Here is a 24,880-nt window from a genome sequence, read left to right on the forward strand (position 1 = left end):
TATTTTATTTGATGAACCGATAGCCATTTAAAGGGACAGGGCTCTTATTTTACTTGTACATGACTGAACTAGAGACGTTTAAAAATTTGGTGCTGGACTGTGATTCGAATTCGTATCTCCTCTTTCGAGGATCTGAATCTCTCGGAACAGTATAGTTCAGTCATTTCGTTCCTTTTCCCAAGACTGCAATCTTCTCTAGGTCTCCTCCAAAGGTAAGTATGTGGGTCTGAAACCTGATCCAGTACAAAAATATTCATAATTTTATTTCTAGCTTTATCAAGTGCACACCCACCTGCTAGTGAAAATAAAGGGGAATTTCAATGTCTGTTCATGTGTTTCCAACAATCGCAACAGGTGTCGTTATTTCTGGTCAAATACGCACACATCTTACTGTTCATGAGTAAGCAACTGATACTTAAGCTATATTCGTGGATGCACGGTAGGTGTGCAGTTCGATTGTCGCTTAGGCACAAAAGTTTGTATCCTTATTTTAGATTCAGACACCTAGCGGCTCGTAAGAAAAACCGATACGTAACATTTGATTTTTCTTAGTTAACAATCGGATTATGTGTTGGGTTCGTATCTCCGTCACAGAACTTCACATCATGCACTTCATCTTTAAATGCATGCACACTTTGTTACTTCAGAATGGAGGTATATCAGACATCTTTCGTGGTTAGATAACAGGGACGAAAGGGTCTTGATAGGAGTCACGGTTTATTACAAAAATTGTCGTCTTTTATTTTCAAGTTTAGATTTGGTTACTGGTATTGGCCAAAATTTCGGTAATTCATGACTCTTCATGGCTAATCATCAATATGATGTGATTAGATTAGATTAGATTAACTCTTGTTCCATAGATCATAAATACGACATTTCGTAATGATGTGGAACGTGTCATTTTAATGAAAGATTTCTTTAAATACCATGATTCAATTTCTTTACAACAATTTTTTACACTCTCTCTCATTGCTTTTTATTTATCTCTCTCTCTCTCTCACACACACACACACACACAAACACACACACACACACACACACATTCTTTTTTATTTTTATTTGTATGTTGTGCTCGACTATCGGCGAGGCACGAAAACGCCTGTGAATGACTTTCTTAGTTTTGAGTACACTTACGAAAGAAATATAAAAACAACAATGAGAGTTACTGATTTATGATGCTCAGTTTGCAGTCAGTTCTTAGTATTATTAGTAACTACGCTCCAGTCCCTAAACCTAGTTACAGAAAGCGAATCAGACGCATTACGTATTCCAGGCCGTAGCAGCCGCGACTTGGAGACACCAGCTATGGTCACTTCCCAGAGCGCTGTAGGATCACATCGGTTCGTCTTCTTCCTGCTGGTACTGTAACTGAGATTTGGCAACAAGGCAACGTATGTTTGACAACCCTGTGACCGACGAGTTACTTCCTGGTGTGCACGGAATTAAGCCTCAAAGTTCACTTGATTTTACCTGTCACTTCCATTGAATAATCTGAGTTATTATCGCTTGAAGGGTAACAAAAGATTGAAAATTTTCGGTTTTCAGCCCAGGAAAGTCGTTGCAGGTGGAAACCGCAACTAATCTCGACCTTCAAATAGCGGTTTACGGGTTCTAGTTACTATTGCCCTCGTAATAGGAAGCTAAGACCCATACCTCCTCGCCAGCTCAGTGGTAACGTGCTGACCTGTGAAAAAGCGTCTGTTACGGTTCGCAGTTCCAGTCTCACTGACTGTAACGCTTTTATCCCTTCTGTGAAAGAGCTACAAGCAGTCAGATCAAACATCAGTAAGGAAATCGCAAGAAAATGCTTTCAGCTCATAGTGCAATGTTGAAAAACTTACAATGCTGCACAACAGGTAAGGCCTCTTTCCGCTGCTGCCAAGCGAATTTTGGGTTTCTAGGAATACGTAACTATATTTATGAAATGCCACATTTGCATACCTCTTGAGTATGACACAGCATACCAATTAAACACAGACCCAATCAAAATCTAAGTGAGTAGTATTTTACTAATTCGTGTCGATAGAAGCATGCTTGTGTACAGATACTTTCGTCGTAAGGTTATCATGGTTAGTTTTATTTCATTTCTTATAATACAGTGCACAATTTTCGTAAGGTTTCCTTTAGTGTTGTTAAAACAATAGTAAACATGAGAGAGAAATTAAACATCAACGATATATGCGAATTCTCTGATGTTACCTATGACAGTCTGACAATGCACATGCAGTTTATTGATTACATGCATGTAGAAAACTTGTTCTGAGTTAAAGCTGTCAAACAAAGTTTGAAGAAGAATAAAATATCACTACCACACGATGGCTAATGTAGAAAATACTTATCTGACATATTATGGCACGATGCGCTCTCCCTGCACATCTTCGAGATGCATCTGCTGCCTGCTGTCTATTAAACCTGAATAGAACAAAATGTCACAGTAGTTAGCCCTTTTTCCACATGCGACTACTTTGGGTTGAGAAGTGAAGGGAATTATGTTCAAAGTTCCATTAGATTGATACCTTCAGCAGAGAGCAGAATTGCGTTTTAAAAAATGTAGCACTGAATGTATTTGAACTCGCGACATCTTATCTATGCTACAAGCTGACACGTAGCTACAGCAGCTCCAGAGCTCGGCAACTATTCCTCCAGAACTTTTGGATTCCACAGCACTGTGAGATTATGCATATGGCCAGGTCTTGACTTCTGAGAGACAAACAGTTACAGCTTTTCTTTTGGACTGAACGACGTTTTCTAGTAACAGATAGCGCAATAGAATAGCTCAAGTGGAAAGGAACACTTCCTATTTAAACTTCTGCATCCTACACTGTTGGCAGTTGTGTGTAGGTGGCAGTTACGTGATTTTATTTCTGTGATTACAAAATAGTCGAATGTATGCACTGGGTAGCCGAGGCAGCTAGTTCATGGTGATTCGGTCAACCAAGTAAATGAATTTACTGAACATGCTGCAAATTACTACAGGGAGCCTGTGTGTCAGAATTCTCATCCAGTGTGACGCAACTGCGTTACGATAGAAAAATGACTCGCAGAGAAGAGGATTTCGTGGTCTGTTGGACGGATGGTAGGTTGTTATACCTATGGTCTGGGTTCGATTCCCACTTCCGTCAATGATTTTAGATAGGGAGAGACAGATTCCATTCTCTCCTGGCTACACCAAGTGAAGGAGATATAATGGCTGCGTGGTCTGAAAATTCACATTAAAGATGATATTCCTTCTTTACCAAGTAGACGGTAGGTTGAACCACAATAAAGTCCGGAGTGGCGAAATGTAGAAACTCTATCACCAGTAACCTTTCTTATACTAGTTATTTATTTCAAGTGACGACACAAACGCTATGTATGGTCACAGGACACTTATTCCATCTTTTATTTGAGCTTCTGTATGTCGATAAAATTGGTTCTAAACTGGGAATGCAACTCAGACCGCCCTTAACGCGGAATTTGATCCCTTCGTGGCAATACAGCTCGGCTACAATTTGTTGTTTGTTCAAAACTGCAGATTCCTCAACACCTTCACATATTACGCGTGAATGGGATCGAATCCTGGCCCGGCACTAAAGATTTAATTATGTATTATCAAGCTCTATCATGAGAACACCTATCTGCTGGTGGATAATAATTTTGATTTTTAATGTATTTTCATTCGTTGTCAACACTAACGATATCTGACGTTTTTAACTCCCAGTGAGACACAGAACTATTTGCGAGATGACTGTAAGTTCAAGATGCTATTCTGAGCAGCTGGTGGATAAAAATTCGGTAGCTGACGTCTCTTTGTGTGTAGTCAACAACGATATGTGTGGGGCTCTATTCCCAGTGAGCGCTGAACTCTTCGTCATATTATTTCAGTTCGTCGTGTCATTTAATGTTCATACATATTCTCAACTAGCTGCTCGTGAATAACTTTAATTTTTAATGTCATTTTGTGTTAAATAGTTCAAATGGTTCAAATGGCTCTGAGCACTATGGGACTTAACTTCTAAGGTCACCAGTCCCCTAGAACTTAGAACTACTTAAACCTAACTAACCTAAGGACATCACTCACATCCATGCCCGAGGCAGGATTCGAACCTGCGACCGTAGCGGTCACGCGGTTCCAGACTGAAGCGCCTAGAACCGCACGGCCACATCGGCCGGCCCCCGCCATCTGGTATCAATGCATTACCCTATCATCCATTATATATAATCATTTTCATAGTACACTTGATATTATAGATGAGTAGGACACAAGACAGGACATAGATAATGTCCGTTTGACGTCAACAGTGTGTAACATTTTACTTTTTTTGAATAGGACAATGTTCCTCTCCAATAATTTTTAGATTAGTTACAATAAGCTTACGCTGCAAGAGAATTCGCTTGTATTTTTCAATATGTGGTCTGTTGTCGGTTTGAAGGCCTTCCATAACATCGGCAACGTAGTGCAACTCCACCGAGGGCTGTCTGGAGTAGGGTGGAGATAGCAATGTGAAAGTTGCGAGCTGTCGAAGACGATCTTCATATTCCTAATGCGATTAGGACATCGTATACTCTTGACGACGTTTAGCACCTGTGCAGTCAGTCACCCAATTTCAGAATTCATTTTGAGTAATCCTGCTAAATTCCCAAAATATTGTCTTTTTATATTGATGAGTAATATGGATAGTCGTCACGTTCATGTGCCGTCTACAACGCAAATTTAATGTTACTATCCTAGGAACTAACCTGCAATACGTTTTGTATTTCATAATCGGAACTATCTGCATTAACCGTCATCAGAGCAATGTCAGGGAACAGAATGCAGCAGTGCCTTGCTACCTACTTGAGGACCTGCTTGAGTCGTGTTCTAAGGAAAGGGTAGTTGCTGGTTCACATTATAGCGAGAAGTACCGACTTTTCCTTTTCTCTGCAAACATCCAGAACTAAATTCAGTAACTAAATGCTAAGAATATATTTGCATTGTGCCAACTCAAAGATCAATAGATATGGATATAGATATAGATACAGATTTTTATATTTAAAGCCATTTTCGTTCTGCGTTGGAATAAACATCATTCATTATTTGCTTGTTCTTGTTACGATTGTTATTGTCATGCTCTCACTCGCAAGAGTTTTCGCATTCCTATTTGGTATCGATGCACATGAAGAGTGGCTATGAAAGAAGGGAATACTGAATGTTACGTCATGCAGAATACACTCATTTACTTCGGCTCCTCGTGATCTACGCTACAGGAGAAGTGAGATACATAAAGTTGACAGTGTGAGGACAGACCTGGTAGCACAACTGTCCAACTACACAGTGTTACCACATAAAATGGTGCTGCGGAATCGAAAGTGTAGTACGGACTTTGCCACAGTAGCAGACAGCTGGTAATTTAGGACCATGACCGTGGATTACACTTTGGTCAGTGCTGGTTAGAGTGCTGCAACTGTAAATGGAAGGCTTTGTTTGATAGTCTTATGCTGATGCTGTCTGAATAAATTATGCCATTGGATACAAAGCGGTTTAGAGACCTAACCCACGAGGGGGGAAGGCACAGTGGTCTGCTTCAGGAATTCCAAGCTATAAAACACAAAAAACAACCCAGGAAGGGAGACATGCATTTGGAATCTGTTCATCGTTACGGGGTCAAACAAGAGGGTAACATTACTGAAACAATGATCGGGCTACTTAGTATATAATAGAGCATACAGATTTCAAGGAGGAAACGTATGAAGACGCAGACTTCCTCGTTATCAATATGTGCGGTATATCTTTCGTGTTAACGAAAGTAAATTCCCGCTTTACCTCTTCTTACGTGTCAAATGAAATGAATGCCATGAGGAATGGAATATTTGTTGACTGCGCCTCTTCTTGCTTCTATCCTTACCAACATATTTCTTCATTCTCGTGGTAATCATGACATTCTATGTGTATGCTGCAAAAGATTGCAAGTGGACAAATTCGACATCGAGGTGCAAAGCGTTATATTCAATTCGAATAAGCTTCCGGTGTATTTTTACTTCGTTTGTATTTTTAGATGATTATGAACGTTACGGAAAATTATCTCACATGCTTTATGCTGAATGAGAAACATTGAATGATCCGTTTTGCTTTCCCTACGTTGAAATGATATAATGTCGGCGTCAACAGCCTTCTTCCACGCCGGAAGCTGAAACTTGTATGATTCTGGATTAATGATAATTGAATGTCTCATATGTATACATAGCCCACAAGGCGACGTCAGAAACCATCAGGTGAGAACGCCGCATAAAAACCAAACGTGCGCGCGCGTCTCCACTCTGAAGAACCGTATCGGAGAATCACGGCAAGCATTTCGCTGAAGAGCTGCCTCGTCAGAGAGCCTAGAAATGGCAGCGTCGTAGCAAGTATTTGTCAACACTCTGATAGTGCATTTACTTCCGGGTGTAGGTCGGCGTTACCTCGCTAAATTCACTTGACATTCGTTTTCCACATCGAAGACTCGTACGATATAATCCACTGCAAGATGACACAATTAGAAAGTATATTTAATTTCTGGACTCCAAGAACGGCGTTCTTCACATAAGTAACACCTGTTTGTGTGTGCATTCGGGAGGACGACGGTGCAATCCCGCGCCCGGCCATCCTGATTTAGGTTTTCAATGATTTCCCTAAATCGCTTCAGGCAAATGCCGGGATGGTTCCTTAGGAAGGGCACGGCCGATTTCCTTCCCCATCCTTCCCTAATCCGAGCTTGTGCTCCGTCTCTAATGACATCGTTGTCGACGGGACGTTAAAACAGTAATCTCCACCTCCTCTGTTCGTGCGTTTAAGGTTGCGTTTGGAGGCTCAGGCAACATCGCAGTGACTATATTCCACCTCTGGTCGCCAGTGTGTCGTTAGCTCAGAGGTTCCCTTGTGCGTTGCAGTGCTTGTACTATAAGACATAGCAGTTCGAATCACGGTAGAAGCCGCTGACTACAACCTTTTATTCTCCATTTTAATTAATGGAGTTGCAAACTGCTAGTAAAAATTTCTTATGCGAAATCTGAAGAATGCCTTTAAACATCAATCTTCGTCCGATTTCGACTTAGTAAATTAAGTTAATATCATGGATTTCTGCTTTGCAAATTCCAAGGTGCTTCACTGTAAAATAGACCCTGAAAAGATTGAAACCGACTGTCAACGATATAAATTTGAGCTTTGTTCGTCATATAGGTCTAACATGTCAGAAGGTTGTTTATGAAGTGCACATGTTCATTAATATAGTTCCCTTCTTATAAATTTTTGCAATAGCATTTAACTGTAGACGTTTTCTAACACCGGCGTTAGCAATTCCTTTCCGTTCTCTGAAACCTTCAAAACGACAAATTTTTCTGGTTTAAATCTGATGACCTTAACTATCACTTCCGATCAACAATAAATACTTCATGAACCCATACATGGAACTCCAAATGTGCAGTGTTCCTGCACTGCTACAGAGCATGCATTGCAAGGTATTCACACAGTTTATCGCATAGACTTACCATAAGGAATGAAACAATAACTGTAATACACTTTACACCACAGACGCTCACTCTGGCTTGACGAAAACATCCAAACATTGACCAAAAGTTGCACAAATAATTGAGTTTGAAAGGAAAAGAAACGAGGAATGAAGCATTTATAAATTCATCGAATGTAGTGAGGTGGTTTAATTTCGTCCCAGTCTATAAAATTAATTTCGGGCCATACTCAGCTCTTGCCGATTAATGTAATATAATACCCGCCTACTAATCAGGGCGTCTGTCTCCGTTGCTTTTGAGCGTGAATGGAAATTGTAGAAATTTTCTGTGGAGCAACATTTAATAATAAAGCGTTTTAAATCATCAAAAGCGATGAGCGGTAGCAGGCGCTTTCGATAAGGAACGGGGGAGTGCAGCGCCGCTGCTGTCGCCACGGCCGCTGCCAGTAGCCAGCAAATGGATCCCGGAGCTTTGCCGCATACGGCGTCCAGAGGAGGACAGTCTGCAGGAAATCAGCCGCAAAATCGTTACTGGATAAAATTTTGATATCGGTGTGTCACAAAGCGAAATAGATTGAATCTGCGCTACCATTACATTCACGTCTTCAGCATTCAGACAGAAGAGGCTATAAAAATATTTTATGCCAGCTGCTCTCGATCCACTGACATTATGAACAGAAACAACGCACGCTACCGCTAGACCACAGGCGTAATCAGCCTAGAGTGTCTCTATCATGGGACAAGTTTTCCTCCAGGAAGTGCCGCAGTCTACAGTGTTGCCAGATTGTGCAGATAAACGGACTTAGAGAATTTGCGAGTTGGCCAGTTTTTTTGTCCCATGTCGCGATCGGCGCGGACTTAGCCTCTGAAGCGGCCGGCCGCCGGTCAAGTTTTATGTCAAAGAGTGTACATTACCATGAGGGGTGAGGTTTTCAATTACGGAGTGGAATAGAGTGTGTCCCGACATGTCAGGCCAATAGATGTTCAATGTGGTGGCCATCATTTGCTGCACACAATTGCAATCTCTGGCGTAATGAATGTCGTACACGCCGCAGTACATCTGGTGTAATGTCGCCGCAGGCTGCCACAATACGTTGTTTCATATCCTCTGGGGTTGTAGGCACATCACGGTACACATTCTCCTTTAACGTACCCCACAGAAAGAAGTCCAGAGATGTAAGATCAGGAGACCGGGCTGGCCAATTTATGCGTCCTCCACGTCCTATGAAACGCCCGTCGAACATCCTGTCAAGGGTCAGCCTAGTGTTAATTGCGGAATGTGCAGGTGCACCATCATGATGATACCACATACGTCGACGCGTTTCCAGTGGGACATTTTCGAGCAACGTTGGCAGATCATTCTGTAGAAACGCGATGTATGTTGCAGCTGTTTGGGCCCCTGCAATGAAGTGAGGACCAATGAGGTGGTCGCCAATGATTCCGCACCATAGATTTACAGTCCACGGTCGCTGTCGCTATACCTGTCTGAGCCAGCGAGGATTGTCACGGACCAGTAATGCATGTTCCGTAGATTCACTGCCCTGTGGTTTGTGAAACCCGCTTCATCGGTAAACAGGTAGAACTGCAACGCATTCTCTGTTAATGCCCATTGACAGAATTGCACTCGATGATTAAAGTCATCACCATGTAATTGCTGATGTAGCGACACATGAAACGGGTGATAGCGGTGACGATGCAGTATTCGCATGACACTACTTTGACTCAGACCACCGGCTCTCGCAATGTCCAGTGTACTCATGTGTGGGTTCATGGCAACAGCAGCTAACACACCAACTGCACCCGCTTCTCCTGTGACGGGTCTTTACGGACCCGTTTGCGTGCTACGTCCATACCTGTTGCATACAGTTGGCGGTAGATGTTTTGCAATGTGCGGCACGTTGGATGCTCTCCGTCCGGGTACCGTTCTGCATACACCCTGCAGGCTTCAGCTGCATTTCGTCGACACTCGCCATAGATGAGTATCATATCCGCCTTTTCAGAGTTCGAATACACCATGGTGACAGTTCCTACAACACTACACTATCACAGACCTCTGGTAACACGGTGTACTACAGTTGGTCTGCGTGCGGAGACGAATGCAGAATAACAATAGCAGCAAGCGCTACATGCGGACACTGCGACAGCTAGACCAAACCACAACAGTGCACTACAGCCACACCCGTAAACACGGTCGTCATCGTAAGCATGTCCCTGCAGATGCTGCTCGCCGACCGTGGCCCGTGTTTGTTACAACACGCAACTGAACGTCGGAGGTTTCAAGCGTCAACTTTAGGTTACAATATCTCCGGATGTAATTAACATTTTACAATGCAACAAACGGCGCTGATTACGTATTTGTTTATATTTTCAGATGTGCTAACAAAACTAACGGGGTTCCATTTAAAAAAACGTAGGTTTGTGTTAAAAAACATACTTCCGTGCATTTTTGTATGGTTTGTATTAAACAATTACACTAGCCCCTCTCCTCACGTTCGGTCTGTGGAATCGGTTCGTCAGTATTTGATGTGGTTTACGAAATATATCCAGCGGTAACGTTAGGTGACTCACCCTGTATATATAAATCTTTAATGAACAGATTTAGGATAGTATTGTTAGAAGAAAAATTATGCACAATTTTAAAGGTTTATTTTTGGTACCCATCATGAAAGGTTCCTTTTTTTAAGTTAAATAAGCCCCGTGTTGTATTTTATTGACTTGCAAAGTAATTTATGAACTACTCCAAGTGAAATGAATGATTATCTTTTTGAGTTAGTCTTTACTATTGTGATAATCAAGGAGCTCTGACTAGTGAAACTATACTAGTTTATGGGTCCCAATCATCTTCCACCTATCAAGAAAATATTGAGCCGTTACTGTTACTAAGGAAAACTGCTATATGTAGAGGAGCTTAAACAGAGTATTTATGATATTATTCATCTTTATTTGTGTTTTTCAGGTCAGTCAAGATAGGAGCCCCTCATGTCCAAATTTTGTTCTGCACTTCATGCAGTGACATTTCTGTATTTGATTAAGCAATGCTCTTGAGTGTGACTGCTCTGTGCTCTGTGAAAATTTTCTCCCCATAATTTACTGGTGTGTGTGTTATTTGTTTGCTATTGAAAAGGAAATCTCAACAAAAGTAACAATAACCAATATTCAGATTTATCAAAAATACATTTCCAAATTAATGTTCCTAATTGGACTGGCGACCGTTCATTTGTTTTCATTCTTTTATGATTTTACCACTTTCGTTGTCTCCCAAGATTAAAACCCGTTTGGTTTTTCTGTTACTTCACCAAATTCGAAATTATAGCCCTACACCCTTGTCCATTAGACACACGCGCGGTCAAACTTTTAAATCCTCTCAGAGGGTGATATTAGCGTGTTTCACGGCACGTTAGTGTTATATGCGGACCCAAAGAACGACCAGAACGTCTGAATCTGCCGACCAGCCCGCACCGGTGACCAGTCCAGTTACTGCTCGCACTGAGATTGACCACTCACCTGTAGTCGAGAGAGTGGTCGCCTCGGGGCGAGGCAGGTGGCGAAAGACTTCACAGAGGACCGCACGTAAGGCCTCACTGGTTAGTCTGACAAACAGGTTCTAGGTGCTGTCTCTGGCTGACACTGTCCCTCAGCCAGATGCAGTCGGTTGTCCTGTTTCAGAGGGAACCTGTGTGCTTTCAAGATCCAATGCTACGCGCCTTATGGTGCCACTCAGGAACGTGGCTGCCATGGAACAGAAAAAAACCAATGAGCACTTCGTGTGCATACCGGGTGGAGTCATTCTAGATGTGGAAAGGGTCCTCCCAGATGCCATGAAGAGCACAGGCTGCAGCCAACTGCAGGCGGTGCCTCACGTCTATACCAATGGTGTGTGTCATTTCGGATCAGAAGAGATTCTTTCTGGTTTGAAGCGGCTAACAGGTGTGGTAAAGGCTGCCAGTCGTGCTTGCAGAGCTTGCAAAACAGAGCTCACCATGTGCAGCATAGTCGACAGGACCGATTGAGGACCTCTGGTACACTCAGACGGTTCTGCAACTTTGTAGGCTGCAGGTTCTTTGACTTGCTCCCTAGGGTGGTTGGATTTCGGGATATGCTGAATAGGTCAGGAGTCCACTATACACAGGAGGGGGCTACATGGGTAGCAGAAACTGTGTGACGTGGATTGGGCTGCAGTTGCAAAGGGTGCAGGTCGAATATAGGGAGAATGTAGATATAGGAACCATCGGTACAACAGTTGTAAATCGTCGTAGCCGTGTTGGGAAACTACCGGAGCTCCAAGTGCTAATTCAAAGCACTGGTGCTCAAATCGTTACAGGTACTCAAAGCTGCCTAAAGCCGGAAATAAGTTCAGACGAAATTTTTACGAAGAACCTAACGGTGTTCCGAAAGGATAGGCTAAACAAGATGGCGGTGGCGTTTTTGTTGCTCTTAGAAGTAGTTTATCTTGTAGCGAAATTGAAGCAGGCAGTTCCTGTATGGACACTGTTGGCAACTGGAATAAAATAATAATTGGATCGTTTTACCGAACTCCTAACTTAGGTGATACAATTGCTGATAAGTTCAAAGAAAACCTGTGTCTAATTACAAACACGTACTCGACTCATACAATTATAGTTGATGGTGACTTTAATTTACCCTCGATATGATGGCGAAAGCCCGAGAGCTCGAAATTTAGAGCGGACTTCAATGCGAAATGCTTATAACAGCTTTCACAACGAAACTCTACCTCGAAACCTGGCAGAAAATCCATAGAGATTCTGGTCGGATGTAAAGTTTGCTAGCGGCAAGACACAGTCAATGCCTTCTGTGCGTGATAGCAATGGAAATACTATCGACGACAGTGCTGCGAAAGCAGAGTTATTAAACGCAGCCTTTCGAAATTCCTTCGCCAAAGAAGACAAAGTAAATATTCCAGAATTCGAATCAAGTTCAGTTGCCAACATGAGTAACTTAGAAGCAGATATCCTCGAAGTAGTGAAGCAACTTAAATCACTTAACAAAAGTAAGTCTTCTGGTCCAGGTTGTACACCAATTAGGTTCGTTTCAGAACATGCTGATGCAATAGCTCCATACTTAACAATCATATACAATCGCTCGCTCGACGAGAGATCCGTACCCAAAGACTGGAAAGTTTCACAGGTCACACAAATATTTAAAAAAGATAGTAGGAGTAATCCACTAAATTAAAGGCCCATATCATTAAAGTTGAGAAGCAACAGGATTTTGGAACATATGAATGTTTGAACATTATGAATTACCTCGAACAGAACGGTCTATTGACACGCAGACAACTCGGATTTAGAAAACCTAGATCTTGAGAAACACAACAACCTTTTTACATACGCGAAGTGTTGAGTGCTACTGGCAAGGGATTTCAAATTGATTCTGTATTTCTAGATTTCAAAAAGGATTTTGACACTGTACAACAAAAGCGGCTTGTAGTGAAACTGCGTGTTTATGGAATATAGTCTCAATTATGTGACTGGATTCGTGATTTCCTGTCAGAGAGCTCACAGTTCGTAGTAACTGACGGAAAGTCATCGAGTAAAACAGTAGTGATTTCTGGCGTTCCCCAAGGTGGCGTTATAGGCCCTCTGCTTTTCCTCATCAACATAAACGATTTAGGAGACACTCTGAGCAACCATCTTAGGTTGTTTGCAGATGAGGCCGTCGTTTATCGTCTAGCAAACTCATCACCAAATCAAAACAAATTACAAAACGATTTAAGAAAGATGTCTGATTGGTGCGAAAATTGGCAATTGACCCTAAATAATGAAAAATGTGTGGTCATCCACATCACTGCTAAAAGGAATCCGTTAAACCTCGGTTGCACGATAAATCAGTCTAACCTAAAGGCCGTAATTCAACTGAATATCTAGGAATTAGAATTACGAACAATTTAAATTGGAAAGAACACATAGAAAATGCTGTGGAGAAGGCAAATAAAATACAGCGTTTTATTGACAGAACACTTAGAAAATACAACAGATCTACTAAAGAGACTGCCTATACTACGCTTGTCCGTCCTCTTTTGGAGTACTGCTGCGCTGTGTGGGATCCTTACCAGATAGGTTTAACTGAGTACATCGAGAAAGTTCAAAGGAGGGTAGCACGTTTCGTATCATCGCGAAATAGGGGAGAAGGTGTCACGGAGATGATACAGGATTTGAGATGGACACCATTAAAACAAAGGCGTTTTTCGTTGCGGCGGAACCTTCTCACGAAATTCCAATCACGAACTTCCTCCTTCGAATGCGTAAATATTTTGTTGACGCCGACCTATATAGGGAGAAACGATCACCATGATAAAATAAGGGAAATCAGAGCTCGCATGGAAAGATATAGGTGTTCGTTTTTTCAGCGCGCTGTTCGAGAGTGGAATAATAGAGAATTATTGTAAAGATGGTTCGATGAATACCCTGTCGGGAGCTTAAGTGTGATTTGCTGAGTATCTATGTAGATGTATATGTAGATCCATATCGAACGGACCTTCCTTGTGGTCCGATGCGTGAAGTTCCTTGCCCGCTCTCAGTTTCCAAACACCGTGTAGGCCGCCAAGCTGCGCGACACCTGCGGGAGTCCATCAGTCAGTGCGGAGGAAGGAACAATTTTAGTTGTCCAGGGCGTCTCCTCCAAGCCGCAAAATACGGAAGATGGAAGTTGCCTGTTGTCAACCCGCAGTCACAAGCGTGACGATGGGAATCCGACTCACAGCCCGACATCACTTCTGTAGCGGAAACTTCAATACAAAACGGGTTCCGTCTGGTGGTGAAATAAAGTGGTCAATCCCCCCCCCCCCCCACCCGAGTCGTGTGCATGCCCCATTAAATGAGCCCGGAGTTTGTATTGTTGACCCAATAATAAACGTAGATGTTTCCACGAATTAATCCTTCAATCGGTTTGTTTTCACTGCGACTGATTTGGATATATTAATTACCTCACTCACTGTGTTTCACTTTATGTTTTGCTTCCAGTTTGGAGCCATTAGCAAGTCAGTTACTCGACTGATTTGGATTTATTACATTTATGGTGCCCAGGTTGGGACATATGAATGTCAGTGCAATTTGTTTCAATTCATTTTGACATGCGGCGTCCTGTAAGTGCATGGTACACACACATATATAGTCAAGAACAAGTTCATGCCCGAGGCTTTAAAAGAACCCATGATTTTACTCTGTTTAAAACTTGTTTCTTTTATAATTCTGTTTCTCTTCATGTCTCCACTAATGTCACCTATCCTTAGAGAATGAAGCCGTCTGCATCTTCTATAGGCGAATCGTTGGAACTTCATGCATGTTTTATTTGTGTGTTCTGTTTCTCATAACAACGGGAAATATTAAGTGGCCGGCCGCGGTGGTCTAGCGGTTCTAGGCGCGCAGTCCGGAACCGCGCGACTGCTACGGTCGCAGGTTCGAATCCTGCCTCGGGCATGGATGTGTGTGCTGTCCTTAGGTTAGTTAGGTTTAAGTAGTTCTAAGTTCTAGGGGACTGATGACGACAGTAGTTAAGTCCCATAGTGCTCAGAGCCATTTGAACCAAATATTAAGTGAAGAACAACAAATCAGAAAAAAAAATACAAAGCAATTGATAGGATTTACGATGCATTGTTAATACAGAAGTGGGTCCTACTACACGACACTTTCACGTGACTAAGCACGTGCAATCACATGTACGTAGCAGACAGCACTACATTTAATAACAGGGCGAGAGTTGGTATATTTGAGGCTGGTCAAGCGTAAAGGTCGCTAGCTTATTATATTCATCCGGAAGTTATTAATAGACTGCAGCAACGATTCCTAGCTACAGTTCCGGCGTATCGAAAGTGCAGGCAAGGTCAGCGAAGAGCTACGGCAGACGCCAATGGCCGACATTTGCTGTCGCGCAATTGAATGAGACGGATCGTGACTCCCATTCTGACTGCGTCCTGCCTTTCCTGAAGCCACAGGAAGTCTGACGTCATGAAGTATGCCGCACAGAAGGCTTTACAAAGGTGGTACGCATGCGAAGCACCCACCGACCGTCGCACGAGGAAGTGTTTGCAGTTGACTCGCAAAAGAAATGCACTGAACTGAAGATCAGATGTTGTTGTTGTTGTTGTGGTCTTCAATCCTGAAACTGGTTTGATGCAGCTCTCCATGCTACTCTATCCTGTGCAAGCTTCTTCATCTCCCAGTACCTACTGCAGCCTACATCCTTCTGAATCTGCTTAGTGTATTCATCTCTTGGTCTAAGAATTTTACCCTCCACGTTGCCCTCCAGTACAAAATTGGTGATCCCTTCATGCCTCATCCCTTCTTCTAGTCAAGTACTGCCACAAACTCCTCCCCAATTCTATTCAATACCTCCTCATTAGTTATGTGATCTAACCATCTAATCTTCAGCATTCTTCTGTAGCACCACATTTCGAAAGCTTCTATTCTCTTCTTGTCCAAACTATTTATTGTCCATGTTTCACTTCCATACACGGCCACACTCCATACAAATACTTTCAGAAACGACTTCCTGACGTTTAAATCAATGCTCGCTGTTAACAAATTTCTCTTCTTCAGAAACGCTTTCCTTGCCATTGCCAGTCTACATTTTATATCCTCTCTACTTCGACAATCATCAGTTATTTTGCTCCCCAAATACCAAAGCTCCTTTACTACTTTGTCTCACTTCCTAAGCTAATTCCCTCAGCATCACCCCACTTAATTCGACTACATTCCATTATCCTCGTTTTGCTTTCAGATAAGGACTGTCATATCCACGCCTGTGCTCCGTTAGCTTACTTAGTGGCAGCAATCATGATTTGACATGACGCAAGTACGGAGACTGCTATCATCCGAGAACACTTGTTAATTCTGAGGATGGTCGGAGTAAGTTTTTCGCTTGATTGAAAGAGTGAGTCATCGAAAGGGAACGCAGTCGAGTAGATTTATCTCCAGCAGCGTTAGAAGAAATTTCAGGTCCTTCAACTGTGAAACTGAAGAAGAAATACGTTGGAGAGGCTGTGGGAGTAACGAAACCTTAACAGATTTCTCCTTTTATCTTCGATTCTGTCACTTCAATGGAAAAACTGACTCAGGAATTTTTTACTGTCGCTGCCATTCAAGTATTTTTTTCTTTCAAATTTACAACCTGCGCTGTTGCCTCGAGTACCTGGATAATATCGACAGAGTAATACCATTATTATGAAATGCAGATAATAAAATGTGTTGCTACCTTAGAACAGGAATTTTATTGTATCTTAATATATATAGAAATACGTACATAGCAACTTACTCGAAAATGACGGTCAGTTTGGAAAGAAATACATAAACTTCAATTTCAATAAAACCTAAAACTCTGTTAATACTAACTTGTTGCTGTCGCTTCTTTGAAGCTTATTTTAGTATTTCTCCTTTTAAAATTGGAGACCCAGTCTTCTTCAGCCATTTTAGTAATTTTATTGAAATTATGCTAAACACCTAGTTTTTTGGCGAGGTCATAGGCACCTCGCCGTAACTCAACCAGGGAGATGCCATAGAATAACTAGGCCCATGTAGTCACGTGGATCACAAATTCTTGTTTTTCTTCAGGCGTAAAAACAGTCTTCTCCCCAAAGAACATCTGTGCTCTGAATATGATTTTAATCGATCATAAAGCGTAATTTTCAGTATCTTTTCCTCCTTTGAGACTCCGTTCAGTGATCTCAAATGGTTCAAATGGCTCTGAGCACTCTGGGACTTAAAATCAGAGGTCATCAGTTCCCTAGAACTACTTAAACCTAACTAACCTAAGGACATCACACACATTCATGGCAGAGGCAGGATTCGAACCTGTGACCGTAGCGGTCGCACGGTTCCAGACTGAAGCGCCTAGAACCTCTCGGCCACAACGGCCGGCCTCAGTGAACTCACTGACTCCACTAAATGTAATGGCTTTTTTAGGGTTTCTTCAGTCCACTTAGCCCTCTGTGATTTACTATTCTTGTCCTAGTTAAGCGTAAACAACATTTTTCTGAAGTTTACAGTATGGGAGAATACCGACACTGTGACAACATTATCCCATTCAGACTTCATGCCAGAGACCAGATATTAATGGGTTTGCTAACACTCGAAAACTGAGAAAACGTACTAAAAAACGCACTATAAAACGTGCTGTTTACCTACATATTAGTTATTGCCGTTAGAAAAAGTATTGAAACGTTTACCTGAATTTAAGCATAAATCAAAAGTAATCTTTAAGAGGAGTCGCCAGATGCTCGTACATAATTGGACCAGATGGGTCCCAGTGACCCACACTTTTAATTCTTTTGGTAATTGTACAGCATGTATTGAAAGTAGTTTATTTAAAAGTTGGTTAAATTCTATTATGATAGATATGAATTGTTAAAGACAAAAAACATACATTCCAAAAATATTTAAAGTAGGTAACATTTATGTTGAACCTTCTTCACTTGTTTCCTTTCAATCTGAAAAGTAAATTGGATAATATTAATTATAAAAATAATAATAATACCATTTCCTTCAAAATGAAATGCTAACAACAAGCCAGAAAACTTTTTTTTGTAGCCTGCACAACTTTTGAAAATGGTTTGGAGACACTTACTACAAACAGGTATTTTACATTTCTTACAATATTGTGAAGTTTTCCTGTCTGCTTTTAATGGGCAAATGTAGCACCTGAACACCTGTTCCTTTAAAGTATTTGCTACAAAATCAGGAAAATGAAGATCTTCACACAAATTTTCTCAATATTCTTGTATGGTAATTATAGTCTAAAATAATATAGAATAAGGCATTAGACTATACAATTATGTTACTCAAAAATTTAATAATCTTAAATAAGTCATAATAATAGCTAATTATGTTATTAGCAATCTGTATTTATTAAAAATATGGAAACAGAGAACTTACTTAATTAGAGCAGCTGGCTTTAAATGCGAACATTTTTAGGTTAGGCTTTACCGTGACTGTTACTGACATTAAATGAAACAATAAGTTCACTGTTACCAGTCACCGTTTTATTTATTTCCACGACGCGTTTCGAAGGTTTAAACCTCCATCATCGGGTGGATTTACATTAGTAAGTATTACATTTGTGTGTGTGTTGTGTTACGATTTTTGGAGGAACTTGTGGCACTGCCTAGTAGAGAAACGAGACACTATTTCAGAATATGGTTTAGGATAACTTTTGACGAAAAATTAAACTGATATCTAATGGTAAATATTAAATAAGTAAACTACAGTACCTTCAGTGATCACAGGTTCCTTTTGCTGTCGTAACACATCACATGTATACTGCCACATTTGTAAACAAATATGGCGTCTGGAATCAGCTGGGTGCAAAGTTCGTATAACAGAAGTGAAGACATACTCGCAAAGTGCAAAGAATATACATCATAACAATATTATTACAGAATAATTGCTTTAAGCATTTGGCGGTGTTTGTTTTGAGGGGTCAAATATATGTGTGTGTACTTCAGGTCGTATATAAATCCAATTCTGACAAGTTACAACAGCAAACATTCGTACTCGTTTATACAATCAGGTGAAATGTTAAAATGGCTTAAACTTCATTCTTATTGATAACAATTAGGTGAAATGTTACAGACTATAATTACAATGATCATATTGGCTACAACAGTAAAATCATACATACATTACATTCTTTGATTGGGGTTAATAGACAGATGTGAAGTGAGGGGCTAGAGGCAGAAGGAGAGGTAGAGAGAGAAAAAGTGTGTGTGTGTGTGTGTGTGTGTGTGTGTGTGTGTGAGTGAAAGGGAGAGGGAGAGGGGGGGGGGGAGAGGGAGAGAGAGAGAGAGAGAGAGAGGGGGGGGGGGAGAGAGAGAGAGAGACAGAGAGAGAGGAAAAAGTGATTATTGAGAGGAAACATTTACATGGCAAGGAGTCTTAAGATTGCATGTTGCATATAGTAGCTGCCTAAAGGTTGGAGTAATACATTGGTTAATGCTATGAAATATGCAGATAGATATACATTTGTGCCAGTAGTTGATGTACATACAGTTTTAAGCTGACAAGGGGGTACAAGCTGTTGGTGTGATGAATTATCTGTGAATGAGGTCAATCTCGTGTACTCTTGGCAGCTGTCAATATTTATGGTAAATATTAGGTGTGTGTGTGTGTGTGTGTGTGTGTGTGTGTGTGTGTGTGTGTGTGTGCGTGTGTGTGTGTGCATTTTATGAGTGTAGGCAGTCGCTGAAAATGGAGATGATACTATTGTAAATATTGTCATTTTTGTCATTTAAGATAGATTCTGGTTGTTTCATTTGATGTTTGTATATTTGGAGTGTTTCAAGGATGTCTAGTTTTCTGCCTTTTGGTTGGATGTGTAGGATGCTAATACTTGTGTTGTTAACATGGTGTTTTGTTTCATGCAAGTGTGTAGCTATTGCTGATGTGTGATATTTTTTGTTTTTTAGTGCTGCCATGTGTTCCTTGAACCTAATCTCAAATGATCTGCCTGTCTGGCCTATGTAGAAGCAGTCACAGTCCAAACATTCAATTTTGTACACACCTGTGTGATGAAGTGGGTTTCGTGTCCCGCAGCACACAAAATGGCAGCATTCCGGTACATGATTAATAGAGCTATCCAACTACCACTCTCAGAAGATAAATGTGATAAAGAAATTGAAATAATAAAACAAACAGCTATTGAAAATGGTTATAACAGCTCCATAGTAGACACCCTAAAACACTCAATAATGGCAAAGGAATCACAACACAATAAACAAAAAGAAAATAACATCTTCCATACAATCCCCTTTCTGGGTAACATTTCATACCAGATTGCCAATGTCTTCAAACGGAAAGGCATAAGCATATCCTTTACAACGGACAACAAGATTGGACAGAAGTTACCCCACAACATCGGCACACGAAACCCACTTCATCACACAGGTGTGTACAAAATTGAATGTTTGGACTGTGACTGCTTCTACATAGGCCAGACAGGCAGATCATTTGAGATTAGGTTCAAGGAACACATGGCAGCACTAAAAAACAAAAAATATCACACATCAGCAATAGCTACACACTTGCATGAAACAAAACACCATGTTAACAACACAAGTATTAGCATCCTACACATCCAACCAAAAGGCAGAAAACTAGACATTCTTGAAACACTCCAAATATACAAACATCAAATGAAACAACCAGAATCTATCTTAAATGACAAAAATGACAATATTTACAATAGTATCATCTCCATTTTCAGCGACTGCCTACACTCATAAAATGCACACACACACACGCACACACACACACACACACACACACACACACACACACACACACACACACCTAATATTTACCATAAATATTGACAGCTGCCAAGAGTACACGAGATTGACCTCATTCACAGATAATTCATCACACCAACAGCTTGTACCCCCTTGTCAGCTTAAAACTGTATGTACATCAACTACTGGCACAAATGTATATCTATCTGCATATTTCATAGCATTAACCAATGTATTACTCCAACCTTTAGGCAGCTACTATATGCAACATGCAATCTTAAGACTCCTTGCCATGTAAATGTTTCCTCTCAATAATCACTTTTTCCTCTCTCTCTGTCTCTCTCTCTCTCTCTCTCCCCCCCCCTCTCTCTCTCTCTCTCTCTCTCTCCCTCTCCCCCCCCCCTCTCCCTCTCCCTTTCACTCACACACACACACACACACACACACACACACACACTTTTTCTCTCTCTACCTCTCCTTCTGCCTCTAGCCCCTCACTTCACATCTGTCTATTAACCCCAATCAAAGAATGTAATGTATGTATGATTTTACTGTTGTAGCCAATATGATCATTGTAATTATAGTCTGTAACATTTCACCTAATTGTTATCAATAAGAATGAAGTTTAAGCCATTTTAACATTTCACCTGATTGTATAAACGAGTACGAATGTTTGCTGTTGTAACTTGTCAGAATTGGATTTATATACGACCTGAAGTACACACACATATATTTGACCCCTCAAAACAAACACCGCCAAATGCTTAAAGCAATTATTCTGTAATAATATTGTTATGATGTATATTCTTTGCACTTTGCGAGTATGTCTTCACTTCTGTTATACGAACTTTGCACCCAGCTGATTCCAGACGCCATATTTGTTTACAAATGTGGCAGTATACATGTGATGTGTTACGACAGCAAAAGGAACCTGTGATCACTGAAGGTACTGTAGTTTACTTATTTAATATTTACCATTAGATATCAGTTTAATTTTTCGTCAAAAGTTATCCTAAACCATATTCTGAAATAGTGTCTCGTTTCTCTACTAGGCAGTGCCACAAGTTCCTCCAAAAATCGTAACACAACACACACACAAATGTAATACTTACTAATGTAAATCCACCCGATGATGGAGGTTTAAACCTTCGAAACGCGTCGTGGAAATAAATAAAACGGTGACTGGTAACAGTGAACTTATTGTTTCATTTAATAGAGCAGCTGGGTCTTCAGGTGTCTTTCCACAAAATGACAGTGAAGTAAAAATCAACAACAATGAACAACCTACTGGTCTTAACAGTCAACTAAAATGATGAAACACATGGCGCTAGTAGCTTAAGCTTCTAGTGTGCCTGAGAAGGAAAGTTTACAGTGGGTGTGTACTACCAACTGTGCGTCTCCCTAGCTGAGTGGTGAGTGCGCGCCAGACCGCAGTCCGTTCCCGGCCGTCGTGGTGTGCAGTGGCGCGCTGCGACCCTGCAGACGGTGCGACTGTTTTGCCAGCGAGTTCGCTCACCGCTTCCTTCTGTGGTGTAGCTTCGTAATCGTAACTACAGTGGAAATGTCTTGTTCACGGAAAACAACGTTGAGATTTGGCTTAGAGTGGAGCAGTACACGTCCATCTCCGACCTCCTTTTGAAATTGGCTGATAGTTGACGTAAAATTGGATGATGGTGAATTTTTCGCTGTTCAAGAGGATAACGATAGAGTAGACGTGTCCGTAAGATACGAGGGATACCGGTAAATTTAAACATGATGGACGTTTAGTAAGCACGTTTGCAATTACTTATACTGGTTTAGATTTACGATCTGTCGGAAGTTACAATTTGACCTTTGAAGTTCCATCTGATAAAATACGACATAGTGTGAAGATTTACGGCACCGTCTATGACGTCAGGGGGCTGGGGCGCATGGATGGAGAAATGTTTCGTAGAAATGTTTGTTTGGTGAACTAAATCGGACCAAGGTAGCCAGACTGGATCGCTGGTCATAGAGCTCAATTCGAAGCGAGACTCATCACTGAAGAGAATTATACTCTGGTCAATGAGATTCCAGGTCTAAGAAGCGTCTGGAGACGCCCCGCATAGCAGTGGGGTACTAAGGTGACTGTCACCCGCCACGCGATCTGACTTCCATGACAGATGGTTTCGGCTCAAATGGCTCTGAGCACTAAACATCTGAGGTCATCAGTCCCCTAGTCTTAGAACTGCTTAAACCTAACTAACCTAAGGACATCACATACATCCACGACCGAGGCAGGATTCGAACCTGCGACCGTAGCAGCAGCGCGGTTCCGGACTGAAGCGCCTAGAACCGCACTGTCACAGTGGCCGGTGATGGTTTGGGGTGTCATTACATTTCACAGCAGGATCGCCTTTGTTATCTTCGGCCGCGGTACGTCGACGATATTCTACGCCCCGTTTTGTTCATGGCAAGCCATCCTGGACTTACATTTCAGCAAGGTAATGCCTGCCCGCACGCGACGAGAGCTTCTACTGCTTGCCAAATCCTACCTTGGCCAACAAGGTCGCCGGATCTCTCCCCAACTGAGAACGTTTGGAGCATTATGGGCAGGACATTCCAATCAGCTCGGGATTTTAGCGATCTAATGCGCCAACTGGACAGATTTCGGCACAATATCCCTCAGAAGGATATCTATTCTATCAATCAATGTCAAGCTGAATAAATGTTTGCGTAAGGGCCAGAGGTAGACCAACGCGATATTGACTTGCTCAATTTGTGAAGCTCTTTCTCTTCCATAAATCACCCAATTTTTCTGAAATTGTAAGCATTTGTTTTTCTGAACGTTTACATCAAATCTCCCGATTTACATCCTATTCGGATAATTCCTTCGTTGTGCGTCATTTGTTTTAGACCCCACTAATAAGGTTAAAGCAAAATTTTTATGTATGCTGGATGGACAGAAAATTAAGAGCGAAAGAAATCGACGAAGCTGAACAAGAAAAAACATCCTTGTACAATCTCTTAAGACACAACGAAAGGAGCAATCAACAGATAGTAAAGGAAATACAAGTGGAGGAAGGCAATGTAAGGGATTAGAAAGGTATTCTACAGGAAGTTCATAAATACTTTTAAGCCTTCTGTGGCGAGGATGTTAGCGACCATAAAGAAGCTCATGATTTATTGACACAGGTAGCAGATAAGCTCAATGCAGAACATAATCGGTCGCTATGTATCCGCATCACAGAAGACGAAATTCTCGAATCGTTAAGATAAGCAGCAAGTGGGAAGTCACCAGGCTCAGATGGCATATCCGCTGACTCAGGAGGACGATAAAACAGCGCATTACTGATGTCATGAACTGTAGCTGAACACACGACGGTATTCCGGGATATTTTACAGAAGGACTAGTTGTGCTCATTCCAGACTGTGAAATATTTATCCAAGTTAGGGCCCCTCTTCCTTTTCAAATTTTTGTAAGATGTTAAATAGAATTTTAAAATAAAATTGAAACAGGTGAGGTAGGAAATCATATCAGACAAATAGAAAAGCACTGCTCCAAGCATATCTATAGTACAGGCCGTAAATGATTCTAAAACTTGTTAGGGATAACGTCAACCACAAAAGCGCGTGCAACCATATTATCAGTTACGTTCTGGAAAGCGTTGCACAGAATGAAGCACACACTTGTTTACGCCTTAATGACCGCTAAAGGTCGTAATCAAGAATTCGTAAATTTGGTTGGAATGAAAGACGCAAACCAAGCTGACACAGTGAAATGCGTAAGTTGGTCCTTCGGAGGGGCAGCCCCTCCCCACGAGCTCAGATGTGGTAATGTAAACGGTCGGGTAGCGGAATAATGCGATGAAAAGGATGGTCCTGATAAATGAATCCTGGCTGTCGGTCCTTTGAAAAAGCATTAATAATAAAAGAGGGTTGATCTATCTATCAAGATAAAAGATCCAGTTTGTCCCTGATGTACTACAAAACCTCTGTGTCAAATACATAACACGAATTTTCTGACAAAATGATGTCGAGAGGAACAACCCACAGAGCAAATAAAATAACTAATCTTTCACGATAATGAGTAATCTGAACAACTGAATGATTCGCCTGAAAAAGAGACCGCTAGGACTAACCATTGATAGATAGAAACGACCGCAGTGTCTGCACAGTTATTGCTCCGAACATGCCACAGGGCATAGGATGTCACATGCAAATA

At 41.4% G+C, this 24,880-nt stretch overlaps 1 protein-coding gene across 2 annotated transcripts in view; it reads left to right on the forward strand.

The window, feature by feature from the left end:
• The window catches only part of LOC126203898 (aquaporin AQPAe.a-like), a 420,935-nt gene that overhangs the window by 168,085 nt on the left and 227,970 nt on the right, over positions 1-24,880 (forward strand). The window contains exon 1 of one of the 2 annotated variants that reach the window (XM_049938286.1): positions 22,140-22,243. The exons of the other annotated variant lie outside the window; for it this stretch is intronic. The gene's annotated coding sequence lies outside the window, so the exon portion shown is untranslated. Of the gene's footprint in view, positions 1-22,139; positions 22,244-24,880 lie in introns of those variants that run through there. 2 annotated transcript variants of the gene reach the window in all.

The sequence above is a fragment of the Schistocerca nitens genome, chromosome 9, assembly GCF_023898315.1.
Source record: "Schistocerca nitens isolate TAMUIC-IGC-003100 chromosome 9, iqSchNite1.1, whole genome shotgun sequence".
Classification (NCBI taxonomy): domain Eukaryota; kingdom Metazoa; phylum Arthropoda; class Insecta; order Orthoptera; family Acrididae; genus Schistocerca; species Schistocerca nitens.